This window comes from Papaver somniferum, chromosome 3, assembly GCF_003573695.1.
Source record: "Papaver somniferum cultivar HN1 chromosome 3, ASM357369v1, whole genome shotgun sequence".
Classification (NCBI taxonomy): domain Eukaryota; kingdom Viridiplantae; phylum Streptophyta; class Magnoliopsida; order Ranunculales; family Papaveraceae; genus Papaver; species Papaver somniferum.
In genome coordinates, this window is record NC_039360.1 from 130939609 (window position 1) to 130964118 (window position 24510).

Here is a 24510-nt window from a genome sequence, read left to right on the forward strand (position 1 = left end):
ATGCACGTGTTTCCATGATGTCCATGTCTCCATACTGATGGTTTTTCAGTATTTTTTGATGCGCGTTTGAACAATATCGTGAATTTTCAGAAGAATTTATCTTGACTGAGAATTCTCGATTTTTTGGTGGAATGAGCATGTATGCTCAATTCATCAATATTTTAAAAATATTAAAATAAAAGTGTTTTAATATTAAAATTCCCGTGGGAGGCTAGCCGGTCGTGTGACCATGTTGGCTTTTGGTTTTTTCGTGATTCGAGCAATATTTGAGAAAACATGGAGAAATCACGAATTTTGCTCAAACCCGGGAGTTTCACGAGTTGAGAAAAATAATAATTATGAAAGATTAGGGATTTTGGTGTAGGATGTTAGTACTGGAAACGAAAGAAATCACACATAGATAAAACTTCTCAATGGAAGAGTATGATTATTCCAAGTCTTCCTTTTTTCCTTACAGACGAGGCCATATATAGGCCTTATGACATAATTAATATTAATGCACATATCTCTTAAGATTAATGCAAATAAAGAGGAAATCCTAACCAAATATGATATCATGCCAATTCTGCAAGATATCTCTTATTTCCTAACAAAAATAACAAACAGGAAAATATTCCTGCATGGATAACGGATATTATTTCGTCGATCTCTTTCTTCCAAGTAGGATTCTTCCATATCTTGCACTACATCATTCTCCCCGTGAAAGAGGAAATTCGCCCTCGAATTAGGCAGGTTAGGAAGATCATCATCGGACAAGTCGTCGTGGTAGGGAATTAGATGACGCACATTGAACACATCAGCCGTATGAATATGACTAGGAAGCATCAGACGGTAAGCATTGGGGTTGAGTTTTTCAATAATTTCAAATGGACCAATCTTGCGAGGACCCAACTTGTTGTATGTACCCGCCGAAAAACGTTCCTTAATAAGCACAGCCCAAACGAAATCACTTACCTCAAATTCAACATGACGAAGATGCTTATCAGCGGCCGTTTTATATTTGGCAGAAGAAACTACCAAATTTTGAGAAGCAATGTCATGTATTTGTTGAAGATTATTCACTAAAGCATCCGCAGTGGTATGCACACGTTGTAGGTATGGAACCGGTGCTAGGTCGAGTGAAGAACGAGGGTTAAACCCACAGACCACTTGAAAAGGACTAAACACTGTGCTCCTATGAATTGCTCTATTGAAAGAAAATTCATCTTGAAACAGATGTTGATCCCATTGCTTAGTGTGAGACCCAACCAAACTACGAAGTAAATTCCCAAGACAACGGTTCACTACCTCTGTCTGCCCATCCGTTTGTGGGTGATAAGCGCTGCTGAATTTCAGCTCCGTACATAACAATTTCCAAAGACATCTCCAAAAATGACTAAGGAATTTAGAATCACGGTCTGATACGATGGATTCCGGAAGACCATGCAGACGGTACACATTTCTGAAAAATAATAGCGCCACATTAACCGCGTCCGTAGTCTTCTTGCAAGCTACAAAATGTGACATCTTGGAAAATTTGTCAACTATAACAAAAACAGAATCCATCCCCTGTTGTGTTCGCGGAAAACCGACAACAAATTCCATACTAATATCAGTCCATGGCTTCGAAGGAATTGGTAACGGCATATAAAGACCCGCATTCGTAGCAGACCCCTTAGAGACCTGACAGACGTGACAACGGGAGACAAATCGTTGCACCTCCTTAAACAGACGCGACCAAAAATAGGATGAAGAGATCAGCTGAAATGTTTTGTCACGACCAAAGTGACCTTCGTTATACATCTCTTGGATGATCTTCAATCGCCATCTACAGGCCGAGATGCACAGTCGAGTGCCTTTGAAGAGAAATCCGTCCAGCCAGGAGAATTGTGCACTGTTGCCTGCACGTACAGCTTCCAATACGAAAAAAAAATATGGGTATGATTGGTATAATGTCGTAAACGAGTCAAACCCCAATACTTCAGTCCGCAGTGATGTTAAAAGGCTTCGTCGACGACTAAGACCATCAGCCAAACGGTTTTGAGTACCAGCTTTGTGTTTGAGGACGAATGTAAAATCCTGCAGATAAATAACCCATTTAACCTGGCGTGCATTCATCTTGTCTTGATTACCTATGTGCTTGAGAGCGTCGTGGTCAGTAAACAAAACAAAGTCGGAATGAATCAAATAATGACGCCAGTGCTTAAGAGTCTGTATGATGGCATAAAATTCCAGTTCGTACGTGCTATAATTACGTTTGGCTCCATTCAACTTTTCACTGAAAAAGGCGACCGGCTTACCTGTTTGGCTTAAGACGGCACCAATACCAACCTTAGAGGCGTCTGTGTGAACTTCGAACGGCAAAGAAAAATTGGGTAAAGCTAATATAGGAGCCGAACAAAGCTTCTCTTTAAGCAAGATGAAGCTTGCTTTCGCCGCTTCTGTCCATGCAAATTTAGCATTCTTCATGCAGTCCGTGATTGCCGCTGCTATCGTGATAAAATGGGGAATAAATCTCCTATAAAAAGACGCAAACCCGTGAAAACTCCGAGCCTCATGGATTTTTTGGGGGAAAGGACAAGTACGGGCAACATCGACCTTAGACTCATCCACCGAGATGCCATCCTTGGATATGACGTATCCAAGAAACAGAATACGATCCGTACAAAAAACACACTTCTTTGGATCAACAAAGAAATGTTGCTGGCGTAAAACTACTAAGACCTCACGAAGATGACACAAGTGACAATCCAAGTTAGTAATATAAACCAAGATGTCATCGAAATAAACGACAACAAACTTACCCAAAAATGGTTTCTAATACTTCGTTCGTTACGCGCATGAATGTACTAGGAGCATTGGAGAGACCAAACGACATCACCAACCATTCATAAAGTCCTTCCCTCGTTTTAAAAGCGGTCTTCCATTCATCTCCTGGCCGTATACGAATCTGATGGTAGCCACTATGCAAATCCAATTTGCTAAAAACCGTAACACCATGAAGCTGGTCAAGTATATCGTCTAACCGAGGAATAGGAAAACGATACTTTACCGTAATCTTATTAATAGCACGACTATCCACGCACATGCGCCATGTACCATCCTTCTTAGGAATGAGCAATGCCGGAACTGCGCAAGGGCTGAGACTCTCCCTGATAAGGCCTTTGGCTAATAACTCCCCCACTTGACGTTGTAGTTCTGTATGTTCTTTTGGACTCATGTGATAATGAGCTCGATTAGGAAGAACTGAACCAGACACCAAGTCTATCCGGTGCTGAATATCTCGAGAAGGAGGCAAACCCTCTGGAAGATTAACTGGGAAGATATCCTCAAAGTCCGATAACAGCCCCTGGACACATGCCGGAACTTCCACAACAGCTGTAGCCTCACGAGAGAGACCATACAAGATGAACACCATCCCCTCAGTGAGCATCTCGTTCTCAAACGGACGCCAAGAAAGAAAATTGGAAGCCACGGGAGAAACAGGTGCGTGCACTGTCACATTGGCAGGAACCAGCGTAACACGAGTATTCTTAAACATGAATGAATATGTATTCATCTTACCATCATGAGTCACTGACCTATCGTATTTCCATGGTCGACCCAACAACAGATGACAGGCATCCATCACCACGACATCACACCACACGGCATCTTCATAGACAGAACCAATGGAAAACTTCACAAGATAACGTCTGGAAATAGTTACCTCGGATCCCTTACTAAGCCAGTGAAGAGAATATGGGCTAGGATGTTTTTCCGTGGGAAGCTTGAGTTTCCGAACAGCCTCGTCAGATACCACGTTTTCACAGCTGCCAGAATCAACGATCAAACGGCACACCTTGCCTTCAATGGTACACGTTGACTGGAAGATGTTCTTTCTTAGCCATGACTCGTCAGCGTCAGCTTTAGGAGTAAGAAACGATCGACGGTAGATCATCAAACATTCACCTTGGTCACCTGGCAGGAACACCTCATGGAACTCAGCCGATGTCTCCTCCGCATTAGCAAAGACATCAGCAGCAGTATCCACTTCTGCAAGAAAAGCCTTACCAGGTCTTCCAACCTTGCGACACTCGTTTTCCAAGTGATTCGGATCTCCACAAGGATATCACTTAGGACCAGACTTCGTAGGCGTACTAACAACCTGTTGTGCGGAAGAAGTATGAGAAGAAGAAGCCGGAGGACGCCCGATTGCTGCTCGAATCGACTTACGAGATAGTTTTTTTTCCAATCGCAAAGCACGCTGATGAACCTCAGACACAGAATAATAGTCAAACAGATTAAGGGTATCTTGAAAAGTCTCACGCAAACCCCCTAAATATCGATAGACAAGTTGTTCTTCAGTGTCTGTAATACCTGATCGTGTGACCAAATCATAGAACTCTTTCGTATATTGATCAATTGATCGAAAACCCTGACGAAGATTTTGTAAACGAATATAGAGTTCCCTCGTATAGTTAAACGGTAAAAAGGCCGAACGCATGCACTTTTCAAGCCTAACCCAGGAAGAAATATGAGTTTTACCTTTCTGAATTCGTGAAGCTTTCAACTGACGCCACCAAACAGCATCCCTTCCTCGAAAGCGCGTAGCCACAAGCGGAACCACTCGATCATCAGGAACCCTCTTAAATTCCAGAACTTCCTCCACAGTAGAGAACCAGTCGATACAATCTTCCGGTGATAAACCGCTACCATGAAACTCAGGAATCTCTATGCGGAATGACGATTCCCAACTCCTAGAGTCACGCTCACGCCCAGCAAAGGGTTTTTCAGTATCATTATCGTCATCTGTTCCATCCGAATTGGATTCATCCGTAGGAGGAAGACGACGCTCATGTCGTTGTAACAATGTTGCTACTTGACCGGCGAGATGCTCAACCGTGCGTGATAGTTCATCGTACCTAGTTCTCTCAATCACCTCATCAACCAGAGCTTCGCGAGGACCACCCTGACCTCTACCACGAACCATGTTGGAAGAATCGATACCCAGATTCTGAATACCAAATGGTGTAGGATGTTAGTACTGGAAACGAAAGAAATCACACATAGATAAAACTTCTCAATGGACGAGTATGATTATTCCAAGTATGCCTTTTTTCCTTACAGACGAGGCCATATATAGGCCTTATGACATAATTAATATTAATGCACATATCTTTTAAGATTAATGCAAATAAAGAGGAAATCCTAACCAAATATGATATCATGCCAATTCTGCAAGATATCTCTTATTTCCTAACAAAAATAACAAACAGGAAAATATTCCTGCATGTCTAACGGATATTCTTTCGTCGATCTCTTTCTTCCAAGTAGGATTCTGCCATATCTTGCACTACATCAGATTGCAAGGTGTGGGACCGACCACGGCTAGGGCATGGCCGGCCGTCCAGGTTGCCCGGTCCCACACACCTTTCCCTATTTTATTATTATTTTTCATGAATCCTTGAAGTTATGGAGAATCCTTGAAGATATGGAGAATCCATGAGTTCTTGTTGAAACAAAGGAGTTTCGTGAGTTTAGGGAATTACAAAAAGCTAAGGATTTGTGAGGTGTGGGACCGGCCACGGCTTGGGCATGGCCGGGAGGCTGGGATGCTCGGTCCCGCACACTTTTCCTTATCTTATAATATTATTTGGAAAATCCACCAAGTTATGGAGAATTCACGAGTTTTGCAAAAATAAGGAAAGTTGCTAAAATCAAGGAGTTTTCGTGAGTTCACGAAATAACAAAAAATAAGGAAAATAATGGGAGAGGCACAGACCGACCATGGCTAGGGCACGGCCGGCCGGTCGGCTAGTGGGCCCACTATGAGCGCTCCCATTATTTTATTATTATTTAATATTTTCTCCTGTTTTGTGAAGGATTCCCCATTGTTTCACATTTTTGGATGCTCGTTCGTGCATCTGGGTGCTCAGTCGTGCATCATTGTCGAGTACACTTGCACCATTTTGTGGGGCTTACTTAGTGATGGACCATATGCCAAGTTGTTGAATATTTATTACTAATTCATGAAATTCAGTGGAGAATAATTCATGAAACCGAGTAATAAAAGTGAGTAGTTTTTTTTATCAACTCATAGGATCAGCTATGGAATTGACCATGAATTCGGAATAATAATATAGGTATTACCATTTCATAGGATCGTAGATTCGACCATCAAATCAGAGTAATAAGTGGTGATATTACCATTTCATGAGACCAGCCGTGGGTTCGACCATGAAATTGGAGTATTATCTATTACCATTTCATGAGATCAGTCGTGGATTCGATCATGAAATCGGAGTAATACATTTATCTATACCATTTCGATCATGAAATAAGAGTAATGAGATAAGATAGATTATCTTCTAGGCATTCAGTGGTGAATATGATGTAGAATTTAATCTCTTGCGTATAGTCAGTGAATCAGCGAGTGTTGCCAATGTCCCGAAGACGTTTTTCCCTATCAACGTTTCATGTATGAAGGACCGCCTGAGTCTATACACGGACACTCTACATAGTCAGAGAACAGTGAGTGTCACCGGCTTCCTGAAGGCGTTATTGCTCTTAATCTTACGGAGAACCGCCCAATCGTTCTTCTATGTAGAGGCGAATTCCTCTATGTATTCAGGGAACAGTGAGTGTCACCGACATCCTGAAGGCGTTATTGCTCTCAATCTACGGATAACCGCCCAGTTATGTTATTCTACATAGAGGGCACGACGAAATGCCAGTGATCGAACGCTCAGCTAGTGGAGGCTTTTCAAAATACGTATTCATCGTGGCTTCGTAAAATATGAATCGTTGCTTGCCTGAAAGCCGTGCCAGAAACATGCATCATGATTTTACGGTTTTCCCTTTGTTGAAAATCCACTATCTACAAAGGTACTATCAGAATCCTCGATTTGCTCCAATGGTGTGATGTACAAACAAGTGTTTGGGTGAGGACCCTAATGGTATGATAGAGTGTGATTCTGTGAGCACGGAGAGATGAAGCATCGCTTATTTGGTCGGTTGAAAGTCCAGTTTTGGTCGGTTTAGCGTTTACGGGCTCGACCCAAAAAATGGAATCCTTGTTTTAAGAACAGACGTTCTTTCGTTCGTTAGTTTAAGAAACAAACCAAATAGACCTGAGTCTAATGATATAAAATTTTGTCTATGAGCTTTCATGAAAACCAAAATTTTATTTTTTAAATATGTGAGATTTCGCAAAGTGTATAAAACCTCATTTCAAAGGTGGATGCTCGTACGAGAGAAAAGTTTTTTTTTTAATAGACGTGCGTATGTTAGTAATAAAACTTTGTCTATGAGCTTTCATGAAATATTTTATTTTTGAAAATATACTCTCGTTTCAAAGACAGATGCTCACGAGAGGGACCAAGAAAATGCATATTTTCAAAGTTACGTGAGTTTCACGTTATATATTTTTGTAAAATCAATGTTTCGATTTTGAACAACTATTGAAAGTATACAATTATTCACGGTGAAATAATATTTGTATGTGAGTTTTCGCAATTGTAGAATGGACGTCTGTCTAATTTTTGAAAAACCAGTGGATGTTCACTCAGTAAAAATTTACGTGGGTTGTTCATGATTTTTATGAAAATCAATTTATGATTTTTGAGTAATTGCTGAAAGCAAACAATTGTATACGTGATGACATAATGTATGTATGAGTTTGGCGATTTTATAGTGTATGCACACATGTAGAAAATCAGCGAATGTTCACATGAAAGGTTATGTGCATTATTCATAGTTTCATGAAAGTCAGGTGTTGACTTTAAAGAATGAACTTTGCTCGTCTTGGAAAGTTTGAAGGAGCGAGCAAGTTTTTCGAGGTTTTTACGTTATTATCACTAAGTTCGTGAAACCATAAATAGGTAAGAGTTGAGAATTACCATTTTTGTAGACGTTGTTGTGAGAAAATTTATCCCATGATTCATTGTTTTGCCGAATCCTGCATTTTGTATGAACAATGCGCTGAAGTAGCCACTTTGCAAGAATGACTGACTCCCATGATGACACTTCCAAAGATGGTGTTTCCAGAGATAACATCTCTACGGACGAAACTTTAAGAAATGGTACTTCTGGGACCTCTGAGTGATGGTGAGAGATCCTTCATACTGAGTTGTACTCTTGGTTATTTCATTAGCTTTACCATAGGATGATTGTGTAATGAGATCCCGGATCAATGTAGACTCCACGGAAATGGAAGAAATTCTACGGGAGCGGAGAATCCAGAAGTAAGGACTGCAGGATGTTAGCAAATGACGTGCAGTCCCCAGCCGTTTCTTTGGTGAGTTGTTAGCGCTCCTTGTGCCATGAATTTCCCCATGCGATTGGGATCACGAGACCAAGGTTTGTTATTTCTTTTCAGACCTTTGCTCCATCGATTGACGGTCTTCAACTTGTTCCTGGGAAAATAATTCATGAATCCAACACTTATGGAGAAGTCGACGTAAGTATCTTTTTCGTGCAGGTGATCGTGGCATCTGCTTGAATGAAATAATAATAATTGTTGTTGATGAACCCATGAAGAAATCATTGTAAATAAGCAGCATGTTGATGAAGCATGCTCTTCTTCGGGATATGGGAATATGGAGAATTCCCGAAATCCCGAACTGAATGGAGATAGTGGCGTTGTCAACGGAGATTCCGGCATTGTCGAGCCTTCAAATGATTTAGAGACTCTCTTAGTAAGTATATCTCCTGTAATTCCTTCATAGAAGTATGATATCGCTGATTCTCGAATGAATGAATGAAAACCCATGTGAACGTACGAATAGTTTTGCTGAAATACGTCACCAGAAAATTTCAGACCTCAGTCCTTTATTAAAAATGATGTAGAATCTTCGTCTGAAGTCGGATTTTCGCGGTCTGCATATGTACTTTCAATCCCAGAAAATTTCCAAGCTTTACTGAAGAAGATTTTTGAAATTTGAGCATGTTTAGGGCCTGAAAAAGGCGAAATAGTGAACTTCCAAGATACCTTCAGAACTTTTCCAGATTGCATGTTGTCCGATGTTTTGGACACATATCCTTGCTCGTTCATCCGATTGTTATGAAATTTTGATATGTTGTAGATAACATACATACGAAGAGAATGGTATATGACCCAACCTTAAATTCATTACCAATTACTCCCAGTTCACCGTTGAATACAGGGAAGTGTAAAATCTCTTCAGTTGGGCTTGTTTGAAAACATGTCTCATGAATTCTATACTATTTGCGCATGTCTTAGGTGCATAATAAGGAACTTAGATAATGTTAGTTCACTTAGTTTCTGAATTTTATGGTTGTATTGGGCTTCCATGCTTGAATCGTTCTAATCCCATGTAATCTTCACATTAGGTGCCAAATGTCGAAGTTGGGAATAATGGATCCAATAGTGATGGTTTGTGCAACCTTGGGGCCGTTGGTGGTGAGACCTCAATCCCTGCACCTCAGTGTCATGGAACGCTTGTTGTTGATGTCGTGGAGGTGGCAGAAACCCCAATTGTGCCTGAGATGGTGGAACCCGAATCGAGAATGGAAGAAGCTGCTCAAACTGAAGTTGTTCCTATGATTGCTGACACTGATTCAGCGACTGAGAACTTGATAATAGTGCATTAGTATCCCAACGCAGGGATTGCTTTTACTCCTCCATTTGGTGAGATACTCCCATATCACAGGTTTGTTGGTGGATTTAGCGTTCCCATTGGATATGCTGCTATGTACAAGAAATTGTGGAAGATGAATGAGCACATCGTCGTTACTAAGGATCCGGAGCATGGCTATTTCTTGACGAGGCAAGTAGAAGCCGTCTTGCATGTTAAATAATATCCGCATCACAGCTAGAAATACTGTCACTCGGGATGTACTCTTTGATTGGGAGTACAACTTGAAGAAAGCTGAAGAACTTGGCTTCAATCTGAAGTGGCTTCGTCAAAAGATTGATGCTATCAGGAAAGCAGTGGAAGGTGACACTAATTTCACTACCAGTGATGCCGTGTTGAAGAAGATGGATGAAGTTGCTGAGCTGACCAAGAAGCTAGAGGTGGAGAAAGTTGTTTTGCAAGTCTTGGAGGATGCAGGAAAGCAGAAATCTTATTTTGCTGACTTTCTTTAGTTTTCTTTCTATGATATCTTGAACTTTGTACTTCTGAGAGACATGAGGTTTTATTTTGGTTTTGGTTTTTTGATCGGTTTTGGATAGGTGAATGATTGAGGATTTTCTTTTGGGCTTGATAGGGATTTTTTCTTCAAGTAAAAGAACTTTGATAAATTGCTGAATTTAAATACTCAATGCAAGTATTGCAAATGTTTTAGAGGGATTGAAAATACAATGAAAGAAAATCCTAAATGCCAAATCTAGATGTTTTGGATGTTCATGTCTTGAACTCCAATACCTCAGATGTCCATGTCTTAGGCTTCAAAAGCTTTGAGCCATTTCTCACGAATCACCGGTACAATGGATTTATCATCCATGTCGATCAACTTGTAGTACCCACCGACCATGGATTTGGTGATCATGAAAGGACCTTCCCAGTTAGGCTTCCTTCTTGAACGCTCTTTGAGTTTAACTTCTTTGAGAACTAAATCTCCTTCATGAAATTTGTTGGGTTGGATTGCTCGTGCCTTGAATATCTTCTGCTAGTTAGGGATCCCTCTTATACTCCATGTTAGTGGAGCTTTCCAATTCTGCGGCACATGTGGACACTCGTGCAAAGGAGAACACTTAGGATATTGATTATGAAACTTAGTCATTATCTGAGCAATGACCGTGTTAGTGAGATGATGGATTTGGAGGGGTTCTGCATCTAACCATTTGGTGAAGTATCGTTGAGGCGAGACTAACCGCTCATAGTGTTTGGTGATAGCTAGCTTTTGAATGAGTCCCCAGACTAGGGTAGCATATTTGAAAGTTGGTAACACATATGCATCATGAGGAATAATACTTTCCTGAGTGTGAAACCTCCTAACGAATTCGTGGGCGTTCTCCCCAGGTTTTTGCGTGAGTTCCATCAAGGCTTCGAATTTTCCCAAATGCTCGAAAGGTCGATCATCTTCCGCGTCAGAGCTTTCTTCGACGGAGAATTGTGCAACTGAAGATGAAGATATCGCAACAACTTTTCCATCATGAATCCATGCTCTCCCCATAACCATGTCATATCCTGGATCCTCTTTAATTATGAAGAATTTAGTTTCTGTCCAGGTTGAATCGTTTCTTATGTTGAGAATGATTTAAGCATCCCTGGAGATTCCCTCATGGTCTCGGATTGAGATAGGAGCATGAGTTGCTTCTTGTCGAGTGATACCAGCAGCTCTGAGGGTTTTCAAAGGGATTATGTTAACAGCAGTGCCAACATCGACCAATGCTCGCTTGAATTCATTTCCTTCGAGATAGACCACGGCGAGAAGTCCCCAGTCGTACATTTCTTTGTCTATTACTGGCGGTTCAGGGAGTGTCTCCTGATTTGTTAGTAGTTTCCCTGACACAGTATGATTCAGTGCAGAAAACATATCTTCTCTTTGGGCCTTTGAAAAGTACAACAACTCGCAGACATGCTAAATTAAGGATTGAACTGCTTCCTTGACCAGCTCGGAGGGTGCGAATGTTCTGATTTGGAGAGGATTTCTATGTACTCCTTTAGTCCCCAGTTCTCTTGAATCGGCTTTTTCTTTGAATATGCGTTTCAAAGTTCTGCAATCACTTGTTGGATGACTGACATACCTATGGAAATGGCAGTAAAGTGCATTTTCCATCTGCTCCTCGGTTGGTTCCTTTTTGACAGGAGGTAATTTTATCGCACCATCTTGAATCCAGACTTCTAATAGTTCGATCACCTCTTCAATGGGAAAAGGGAAGTCAGGTGCTTCCTGATCGTCTTGTTGATGCTGAACTGGTGGTTGTGCGTTTCTAGTCTGGTTGTCCTTTCTTGGTACTTTTTTAGGATGGGACGTTGGAGGAGCATTCTTATGTTGTTGCGCCCGAGCTTTCCTTTTGCCTCCTTCAGCAACATTCATATAAGGTTGAACATTTTATTGTTTATTGACTAGGCGTATGATGTTGCTCCAAGTGTCTCGCGGCTCCTCTATTTTGATAGTTTTTGTTCTTTCTAGTAAGGCTGTAGTAGTAGTTACGGATCTCTTAGCCGCTTCATGGAGTTCTGAGAAAGTTTGGAACCGAAGATTTTCCAGCAAGGCTCTGTAGACAGGAATCATCCCGTTGATGCAAAAGTCCACCAATTGTTGTTCATTAACATTAGGATCATGACAATCCAAGGCTTGAATTCTGAACCTCTTCACATATTCATTCAGATGTTCAGTGTTTTTCTGAGCCATTCTCCCTAAGTCAGAAAGAGTAATCTGTTCTGAAACAAAAAAGTATTTCATGTAAAAGGCATTAACCATTTCTCCCCAATTAGCGATGCTCCTTGGTGCGATGTTGTTGTACCAAGTATATGCTCGGCCGGTCAGAGACTTTGAGAACTTCTTCAGTCGGACGACATCATTGTGTTCATGTTCTCCTAATGCCTCCAGGAATTGAGAAACATGCTCTCGGGCCTTCCCTGTTCCATTGTAAAGTGTAAAGGTTGGAGAAGTATAGCCTTTCGGAAGAGAAATTCTTTGTACAACAGAGGAATAGGGAGGTTGATGACGATGGACATATGGTGCCTTGCCCTTTCCTCGATTCTCTATAAAATGTTCTAAGTCTTCACGAGTGATAAAACCAGCAGGTTCTGTAGTTTTGTGGACTTCATCATCGTCGTGAACTGGAATAACTTCAGGATATGTAGTTGGAGATCTTTCCTTGTCTTTTCCATTCTCCTGAGTTTTATCTGACATCTTGTCAGTGAGAGTTTTGAGGTAGTTACATAGCTCTTTCTGGGTAGCAGCCATGTCAGTTTGATTCTTTGCGAGAACTTCCTGGACCTTCATGAGATCACCTATGGTAGGCGGATTTTCTCTGATTTCTTCTGGATGCCGCCCGAAGAGAGGATGATTTTCGACATTGGTGTGAGGAGGAGTAATGTCACCACCACCATTAGAAGCAGAAATGGTTTTCGGAGTACCACCACTGTTGTTGTTGGTGCTAGCGTTGTTGGTGTTGAGATTTGTAACTGAACCTGACCTATGATCGACCATCTTGTGAAAATGAGAGATTGCAACCGAGAGATTAATCTCCCACTGTGGTCGAATCTGTGAATGGGGAAAAACGGGTCGCCAGTTTTTTGGGAAGTGAAGAGACGAGCGTGCTGTCGAGACTCCTTAGCCGGGAAAAATATTGATCCTCACACAGATGCACCGCTGCAAAGGGGGTGCTTAGATTTGGGAAATCAATCCTAAACCAAGACAATGGCCGTTTCAGAGTCAATTCGGTCGCAAAGAGGGAAATGGGTTGATCTGTAGGAGGGAAGCTGAGAATTGTGTGGGATCAGTGATGATGGAGGATTGTGGGTGTGTTGAAGGTTTCTGCAATATTGGTGAACTGTTGAGTTCTAATAAGTTCTGATGGATTGATGAATTCTTGAGAGTGATTACTCGTAGCTTGTTATACATGTATTTGAGTGTTCGAATGTTGTCCTTCAATCGTGAATTCAGAGACTTATTTATACTTTCAGAGTGGTGAACACCTTGATCCCTGTAAGTGTGACGGTTTCTCGAGTGAAAGATTGGGAAAATGGGAGATCGTGGTAGAGTCAGTTCCATGTCGTGTGGAGACTTGACTGATCGTGCACCCACTACTTTGCTAACTCCTTCAATCGTTTGCACAACTTATGCACACTTCTCGTTGTGGATGAATCCACGTGCCGCAGACCACCAGACCAAAACCCTAAGTGATATCCCCCCATTTGTGACGTGATTGATGTCTCACAAATCGTGGAGTCTGCATGGCAGACGTGTTTTGATTAGTCAATTTTTGACTGATTAAACAATGAGTCTAAGTTTGGTGAATCAAGAATGAATGGTGAATGCTCAGCGATTCATGGGTCAAACATGTAGTTCTCTGAAGAGATGTCAGCATGATGAATTACTGACGAGCGAGCAAGTATTGCTCAATTCTGCGAATTACGAGAATTTGATGAGCAACTGAGCAAGTATTGCTCAATTCACCAAATTAATGATTTTTGATAATCTGACGTGAAACTGAGCAAGTATTGCTCAACTCGACAAATTATGATGAGTTATTGAATATTGACTAATATTCGGGCAATTGAGCAAGTATTACTCGATTCGTGACCCAGTAAAATATTAATTAAAATACTGGTAGATTACCGAATATTGTATAATTAATTTAGATGCTGATTGCTGGATCAATATAAATTTATTAGTGTTTGAAGAGTGCTCAGAATGATGGTTTCACAGAGCGTTCATTCGAAACCCTAATTTTTGGTCAATCCTCCATCAATTAGGGAAATGCTGAAAATTGATCATGGATGATAGGACCGACCACATGGGATGAGGAACGTCCATGTGGTTCCCAGTGCTCGAGTGAGCACGCACCAGGGTTTCTCAGTTTGAGAGTTGGTGAAAAATAATGGTTTCACCATTTACTGAAAATATTGATGGATTCATCATTAGGTGGTAAAACCTAAGTATGAGAGATGGGACTGACCAAGGGGTATGGGACCGTATCTTGGTGGTCACGGGACCAGTTGTTGGTCATTTGGAGAATCCCCAGTTGGTTGGAAAAGTTTGGGCCTAGTATGAGCAATTGAGCAAATTAGGTTAGAATTGCGAAAACATGTGGGACCGGATTCGGGAAAGCCCTAGGAATGACCTGGTCGGTCATGGAGGCATGCACGTTTTTCCATGATGTTCGTGTCTCCATACTGAGGGTTTCAGTATTTTTTGATGCGCGTTTGAGCAATATCGTGAATTTTCAGAAGAGTTTATCTTGACTGAGAATTCTCGATTTTTTGGTGGAATGAGCATGTATGCTCAATTCATCAATGTTTTAGAAATATTAAAATAAAAGTTTTTTAATATTTAAGATTCCCGTGAGAGGCTATCCGGTCGTGTGACCATGTTGGCTTTTGGTTTTTTCGTGATTCGAGCAATATTTGAGAAAACATGGAGAAATCACGAATTTTGCTCAAACTCGAGAGTTTCACGAGTTGAGAAAAATAATAATTATGAAAGATTAGGGATTGCAAGGTGTGGGACCGACCACGGCTAGGGCATGGCCCGCCGGCCAGGTTGCCCGGTCCCGCACACCTTTCCCTATTTTATTATTATTTTTCATGAATCCTTGAAGTTATGGAGAATCCTTGAAGATATGGAGAATCCTTGAAGATATGGAGAATCCATGAGTTCTTGTTGAAACAAAGGAGTTTCGTGAGTTTAGGGAATTATATAAAGCTAAGGATTTGTGAGGTGTGGGACCGGACACAGCTTGGGCATGGCCGGCCGGCTGGGATGCTCGGTCCCGCACACTTTTCCTTATTTTATAATATTATTTGGAGAATTCACCAAGTTATGGAGAATTCACGAGTTTTGCAAAAATAAGGAAAGTTGCTAAAATCAAGGAGTTTTCGTGAGTTCACGAAATAACAAAAAATAAGGAAAATAATGGGAGAGGCACATACCGACCATAGATAGCGCACGGCCGGCCGGTCGGCTAGTGGGCCCACCATGAGCGCTTCCAATATTTTATTATTATTTAATATTTTCTCCTTTTTTGTGAAGGATTCCCCATTGTTTCACATTTTTGGATGCTCGTTCGTGCATCTGGGTGCTCAGTCGTGCATCATTGTCGAGTACACTTGCACCATTTTTGTGGGGATTACTCAGTGATGGTTCAGATGCCCAGTTGTTGAGTATTTATTACTAATTTATGAAATTCAGTGGAGAATAATTCATGAAACTGAGTAATAAAAGTGAGTAGTTTTTATTATCAACTCATAGGATCAGCCGTGAATTCGACCATGAATTCGGAATAATAAAGTAGGTATTACCATTTCATAGGATCGTAGATTCGACCATGAAATCAGAGTAATAAGTGGTGATATTACAATTTCATGAGACCAACCGTGGGTTCGACCATGAAATCGGAGTAATATCTATTACCATTTCATGAGATCAGCCGTGGGTTCGATCATGAAATCGAGGTAATACATTTATTTATTACCATTTCGATCATGAAATAGGAGTAGTAAGATAAGATAGATTATCTTCTAGGAATTCAGTGGTGAAATATGATGTAGAATTTAATCTCTTGCGTATAGTCAGTGAATCAGCGAGTGTTTCCAATGTCCCGAATACATATTGCCCTCTCAACATTTCATGTATGGAGGACCGCCTGAGTCTATACACGGACACTCTACATAGTCAGGGAACAGTGAGTGTCACCGGCTTCCTGAAGGCGTTATTGCTCTCAATCTTACGGAGAACCGCCCAATCGTTCTTCTATGTAGAGGCGAATTCCTCTATGTATTCAGGGAACAGTGAGTGTCACCGACATCCTGAAGGCGTTATTGTCTCAATCGCCCAATTATTTTATTCTACATAGAGGGCACGACGAAATATCAGGGATCGAACGCTCAGCTAGTGGAGGCTTTTCGAAAGACATATTCATCGTGGCTTCGTAAAATATGAATCGTTGCTTGCCTGAAAGCCGTGTCAGAAACATGCATCATGATTTTACGGTTTTTCCCTTTGTTGCAAATCCACCATCTACACTTCCAAGTCCATGGTCTCAACTTCTGGTGGAAGATACTCCAGAAATGGTTTCAATCTCTGACCATTGACCTTGAAAATGTTCTTGTTTGCTGGATTTTCAACTTCAACAGCTCCATGAGGGAAAACAATACGTACCAAGAATGGACCTGACCATCTAGAACGTAATTTTCCTGAAAAAAGATGTAAACGAGTGTTGTACAGTAAAACTTTTTGACCAGGTGTGAAAGTCTTGCGCAAAATGCGCTTGTCATGAAATACTTTCATTTTAGTTTTGTACATTTTGGCACTATCATAAGCATCATTTTTATTTCTTCTAACTCATTGAGTTGAAGTTCCTTTGGGTGCCAGCTTTGTCATGATCAAAGTTCAATTTCTTAACAACCCAATATGCTCGATGTTTTAACTCTACAGGTAGATGACAAGCTTTACCATACACAAGTCTATAGGGTAACATGCCAATAGGAGTTTTGTATGCAGTTCTATAGGCCCACAAAGCATCATTTAAACGTAAATACCAATCTTTCCTAGTAAGATTAATAGTCTTTTCAAGAATATGCTTAATTTCCCTATTAGAAACTTCTACTTAGCCATTGGTTTGTGGATGGTATGGTGTTGCTACCTTATGAGTGATTCCATACTTGCGCATAAGTGATTCAAAAGGTCTATTATAAAAATGAGTACCATCATCACTGATTATTGCTCTAAGTGTTCCAAAATGAGAGAAAATTTTTTATTTTAGAAAATAAAGAACTATTTTATGGTCATTTGTTTTCGAGGCAATGGCTTCTACCCACTTAGAGACATAATCAACAACAACAAGAATGTATAACATAGCTTCAGAGTTAGGAAATGGACCCATGAAATCAATACCCCATACATCAAACAATTCAATAATCAAAATAGGTTGTAAGGGCATCATGTTTCTTCTTGAGATACTTCCTAATTTCGGGCATCGGTCACAAGCAACACAGAATGCATGACTATCTTTAAACAATGATGGCCAATAGAAACCACTTTGCAAGATCTTTGCAGCAGTTTTCTTGGCTGTTAGAGCATGGCTCGGTTGAACCCACCAAGCGTTGGTATGTCAAGTTTGGTTGTCATATTTTAGTGAATCAAAACTCATGTTAAGAGTCGCTTGATTATGTACTAGAGTTAAACTTCGTATAGGTTAGCTTGAAAGTATTAGGGTATGAGACATTACAAGTATTGCGAAGACTTGAAGATGTGAAGAAGCAAGGAGCTACAACGACAACAATCATCCTTCCACTTGAGGTTAGTGATATTTGACTTGAACTGTTTCATTCCCTAACGTATCTTTCAAGTCGTGCATATTGAAAACATAACTGCGAAGCATATATGAACTCTAGATAGACATAGTATTAAGGAATACAATACGAGGTTTATTGCTTAACCATTAAACTTTGTAGATAAGACATCGCCATAATCATTTGAATGTTATTGTGATTATGTATGGGTATGAGGTGAGGATTTCATCCTAGGGAACACTATTTACATGTGTTCTGAGGAATTAAGTTCATAAACTTGTTTGTGAATCGAAAAGAAAATTGCCAGGTGTTATTGGTTTTGTTATTCATTGCATATCTTATGAGCAACCAGTATGTGTGATAGAGTATAACCGCTCACAACTTATTGTGTTCTTGGTAGAACTATTCACAAAGGCCTGACTTTTGTGTTGGTATAACTTTTATAAGTAAAACCAATCTTAAGTAATCACCTGCGGTATGATCGTATTATGTCTGCCAAGGGGAAAGGGAACCGATCCTTGTAAGGGAAAGGGAACCGATCCTAGTAAAGGAAAGGGAACGATCATTGTAAGAGGTGCAGTACATCAAGGGGAACCAATCCTTGTATGGGGTGCATCAAGGTTTATAGCAGAAAGGGGAACCGATCCTATGAACATGTGCAACACAAAGTTAAGAATCTTTTAATTAAGGTTATTAATTTCATTTTGTACGGAAATTCCAAAATTAGTAATGTGCATTTAATAATTATATTTTCCAAGAGATTTCGATCGTTATTTTTGGACAACATTTCCAGGAATTATGGAACCGAATTTGTGATTTTATGAATATCTTGAGAATATTTTCGGTTTTGGAAATTCCTTGGTTTCCAAACTTCCTCGTCTATAAATACACGAAGTTTGCCTTTCTAGCAAACTAATCCTTCATAACAACAGATTTACTCTTTTGTTGTTGTTACTGGTATAGCCGCCTATCGGAGAGGAGATTAATCTAATTAGGTGAAATCTCTTACGACCGCTCAGTTTAAAGCCTTCTTTAGGATTGAGAATCTCTAGCGCGACTCGTTGGTGGGAAACTAGATAATTGTGGTTTATCTTTGTTTTCGATTGATTTGATTGACTAACTGTGGTTGAAATCTGATTGCACCTAGTTTGTTTATTCTTGAGAATCTTCTCTTCTGATATAAGATTCACTCAAACTAGTTCAGAGTTTCGACAGGGATCTTTAGATTGTTGTTAGTTCTAAAGACGATCTTGTGATAATCCATTGTTAACAGACTTCGTTCTATGCGTGATTGATCACAAGAGATTCAAGTGATTGTGTGCAGGTTTTTATTGAAGATTTAAGAAGATTTGAAGACGAAGAAGATATTGAAGATCTGACTTGGGTTTTATAATCTTTGGTGTGCACAATAATTGTTTCGGTAAAAGAGGATCCAATTAATAATCGGTTTATCCTTGTTGTAGATTGGATTGATTAATTGAGTAGATCGACTTCAATATGTTTCCTTGTGATTAAAGGTATTGATTGGCTTAATATTAAACGATTACCTTCGGGTGATTGAACATAAGATAGATCTAGACCCTACGAAGGAGTTTATATTGAGATAAACGGAAGAGCCTTTATCCGACTCATATCACTTGGTTGAATAGAGTTGATACCAAACAGATTTCTTGTTCCTTTACTGTTTGGAATACGAACCAAAGGGATTGTTCCAAGTACGTGACTTATTTATAAGTTGGAGGCGTGGGAATACAGACGGAACTAGGTGAACTATAGGGTTAGTTACTTGGTCTCAACCATACGAAGTTACTATAATTTTGTGTAGCGGCTTAATCCTGAGAGTATTCAATTCTGGACTAGGTCCCGGGGTTTTTCTGCATTTGCGGTTTCCTCGTTAACAAAATCTTACTGTGTCATTTACTTTTATGTTCCGCATTATAATTGTTTTTATTATAATTAAAGTAAATCACACAAACGTTAATTCCTATTTACTTGATAAGAAATCCTATTGTGTTTAGTTAAGTCCGAACCTTTGTATGAAGTAAACATACTTCGTTGTTGCATTGTCTCGATCTCGTATCCATATACAATCACACGAAGTGTGAACCGATTAGTTGCATTTTCTCGACTCAGTCCATACACAATCACTTTCGGAGAAAGGACTTATAGGTAGGAAAAGTTTTAGCTTGAGGTATATTTGGGTACCCTCGCCTTTTCAATTGGTATCAGAGCAGACAAACACGAAAAGATCTAACAATCTGTGTTTGTTGCGATTCAACCTATAAGAATGAACTCGAGTTCTCATGAATCGGCTTCAATTAACATACCGCCAAGATTTGACGGAACAAACTATCTATGGTGGAAATATGCTATGAGATCTTTTCTTCAATCATGAGACTTTAATACTTTACTATTAGTCGTCGATGGTTATACTCTTCCAAAGAGAGAGAATTCAGAAACTGAGTTTAAACGCTTAGGAGAATTTTCGAACGAAGAAAAGACATTAGCAAAGCAAAATTCAGATGGTTTGAATGCTATTATGCATGCTGTAAGTCGCGACCTACAACCTCATGTGTCAACATGTCAAACTTCGAAAGAATCTTGGGAGAATCTTCAGATCGTATTCGAAGGAAATTCTTCAGAGAAAGAAGCTAGACTTCAAACCCTCACTTCCGAGTGGGAAAACCTTCGAATGGATGACAACGACACTTTTGAGGAGTTTCACATTAAACTCTCTGAGATAATTAATGCCTCTTTCTCGTTAGGAAAGACTGTTTCTGAAAAAGATATAGTATGCAAGATTCTCAGATCGTTTCCATCTAGATACGATTCTAAGAAACATGCCATAATAGAAGGAAATGATCTTTCTACACTTTCTCGATCTTTGATAAAGAAATTCTGCTGAAGAATGAAACTGGGAAACGTTGCCAAAAGGTTATGGTACCTGTTGAAAAGGAGCTTGACTCAACTATTGTGCTTCTTGCGCAACGAATTAAGAACATTTTATCTGGCGATAAACGTGTTCCTGACACATTATCAGTTTGCCATAAAAATGGTAATGATGAAGTTCAATGCTTCAAGTACCGTAAAATCGAACATATGGAAAAACAATACTCCATCAAAAGAAATAGAAAGTGCAACAGGGCATATGTCTCAACTCTTGATGATATTCCAGAGAAAGAATCCAATGAAGAAATATCTAATTGCAGTGCACTTCTTGCCAACTCCAACTGTGATGATTCCGGTGAATCTAATCAACTCCTAGAAAAACTTGAGTTGGAAATTAAGAAAAATAAAAGGTTAAGCCTTGATCTTGAAAACCTTTTGAAGTCCATTTCAGATAAACCCTGTTTGGTAGAATCCGAACCAAAAAAATTGGGTGAAATAACAAGAGAATCGGAAACCAGTTTTTCTGATGACATAAAAAGTTCTTCATGTGAAGAAAATGATCTCGGTACAGTCCTTTGCGAAACCAAACTCTTCCAAGCCCTTCGAAAAGGGATAAGGAAGACTAGTAATTTCTTGAGGTTTCAAAAACTAATTGCAAACTCTGGCAATTACAAGAGAGAGGAAGAACAGAAGGAAACACAGTCCACTGTGTTGATAAATCATCCTAAGGATGTTTCTGCTAAGAATGGTGAGAATAATTCTCACCTCAACACACACTAATGGTGTTGAGTTTTGCATCCTCACGTGTTGCCCAAAAAATTCTGATTATGATGAAGCATAAATCTGGGAAAAATATTCATATTCGTTTCTTTAGTAAAAATATTGAATGTTTCTTATTTTTTGGAAAGAATAATTTCGGTTTCCTATAACCAAATTTTTTAGATATTCTTTGATTTTCTCCCATCTTATAAACATTCTTCCTGTCCGAAAGAAGACTATCATATTTCAATGGAGAAATCGGAAAAAGAAAAATCATGTCTTGGTGATATAGCATTATGTGCATCAGTTATGACTGAAACTCATGATGTTCCTCTTCATGATGATCCTCAAGACTCTCTAAGAAAACAGATTCACTCTGTTAAAGGTTGCATTAGGTATCATGAGCTAATGTTAAAGGATTCGAAAGAAGTACTAGAAAACCTTCATTCTCAACTGCTAGAGATGAACATATCTACTGAAAGGGGAAGTACTCAGAGGAATTTGAATCCAGTTTTTGAAAGCAATCTTCACAAGAAATGAGAGAGCACTTCTAGAGATTAATTTATTTGATGTATTACTTTATCTAGTAAAATAGACACCAATTTTTGATTTGTTTCATTGGTCTATTATGAATAAAACTATTATGAATAAAATTATTTGATTAGTAATTTTTCTTGTGATAGTTTTTGGTTTACATAGCCTATGCTTAATTGCTTTTATCTTATTGCTATGTATGTTTATGAGATGTATGTTTTCGGTTTTATTACCTTAATGTTCGATCTCATATATTGTGAACCCTCATGGTTTGGGTGACTTTTTGATTTAGCGAGATTAAGTTCTAGCCCTAGTAGGTAGGATTTATCAAAGGATTATGATGGGTTCTGATAGAAACAATATGTGAAAAAGTCACAATATGTTGAATCGGTTTTGGTTTAGCATAAAAGCATATGTGTTTAGAAGGTTTTCAACTTTTGTTTGCAATCGTTAAAACCGATTTTCAACCTTTCTCTGGTAAAGGTTGAGGTGTGTTGTTATTATTTTGTTTATGCATAAGGATGGCAATGTGGTGATATTTCAATATCAATTCTCCCTGGACGAAGATGCTATCATATTGGAGAAGTGGATGCAAAATTTGAGGTAACAATCTTGTTAGTTAATTGTTTTCCTGTTTAAGAAAATCCTGAGTTTATATTATATATATTTATTGCTTTTGCTTAAAAAAACCTAGGTTCAATTGATATTTATTCCATGATGTGTTTGTGGATGTGTGTTTCAATTGGTTCCTATTACGAAAAACTATTGTTATCTTGCTTTATTGTGTGGTATCAATCGTTTAGGCTTACAAAATTTCGGTACAATTGATGTGTGTGTGATTCAATTGGTTCCGGTTAAGAAAAACTATTGTTATCTTGCTTTGTATAGTTGAAAAAGAGGGGGTCTAACAACACCAACCAATATTTCGCTTAGCAATATGTATGGACAAACTCCGAAATACTTTGCTAGAGAATCCACTAGACAGTCAGACTCAATCTAGATAAAAAGTATCTCAAGGAGTTATTATCTCAATCTCTCGATTTGATCTTTACTCAAGCAAATAGAAATGTGCGAGTCTTTATCAAAGAGAGATAACTTGTACGATACCAAAGACCAATGTCCAAGGATCAATCAACTACAATCAACAACCAAAGGTTGGATTAGAGAAGTTGATGAGATTAACGCACAACCTGTATTATTTAAATTATATAAATATAATGCGGAAAAGAAATAACACAGACACCAGAAGTTTTGTTAACGAGGAAACCGCAAATGCAGAAAAACCCCGGGACCTAGTCCATATTTAATACACACTGTATTAAGCCGCTACAGACACTAGCCTACTGCAAACTAACTTCGGATTGGACTATAGTTGAACCCCTATCAATCTCCCGCTGATAAAAGGTACAATTGTACTCCTACGCCTCTGATCCCAGCAGGACACTGCGTACTTGATTCCCTTAGCTGATCTCACCCACAACTAAGAGTTGCTGCAACCCAAAATCACAGGCTTGATAATAAACAAATCTGTCTCACACAAAAAAGTCTATCAAAAGGATAAATCTGTCTCCCACAGATAACCTTGGGTTTTGTTCCGTCTTTAGATATAAAATCAAGGTAACAGGAACCAATTGATAATCCGGTCTTATATTCCCGAAGAACAACCTAGATAAATCAATCACCTCTCAATAATCCTTCCTGACTACACAAGCGGATTATCGAGGAATCACAAACAGCGAGACGAAGATGTTTGTGACTTCTTTAAGCCGTTAAGCCGAGCATAAATATTAATTAGAATACTGTTGCTCATCTGATGGATTATTGGCAGCGTACCAAAAATATTAATTAGAATACTGGTCGTTAAGCCGAGCATAATTGTAGATTAATGACCATGAGGCCGTCGTAAAATTATTAAGGTTGGAATCTGGAATGATGATCCTTGGATTCAGAAACCCTAATTTGATCAATTGATGATCAATTCATGGTTCGTCAGAAGTTTAACCATGGGATAAAGGAGGGAGCGACTACATGGGACCGTGGATCAACCATGTAGTGTCCATATGCTCATGTGAGCAAATATGAAGAACTCCTTATAGAATTGACGATTTGTTGGCGAAAGAATGATTAAATGCTGGTTTAATCATTTATTCGATAATGCTTGTCTGAGCCTTAGGCGAGAAAACCTAATTAATTATGGCGAGGCGAGGGACCAACCATGGAGTCATGAAACTGGCCCTGGGTTGTCAAGTGACCGCCTGACGCTCACTTCATGAAAATCCAAAGTGTTTGGAAGAGTTTTGGACCTAATACGAGCAATTGTGCGAATTAGGTCAAAACTGTGAAAATTGATGGGACCGGCTTCCGTGAGACAAAGAGCTAATCTTGGTCGGTCAAGATAGCGTGCTCGTGTCCCCAAGGCGTCGGCGTCTCAGTC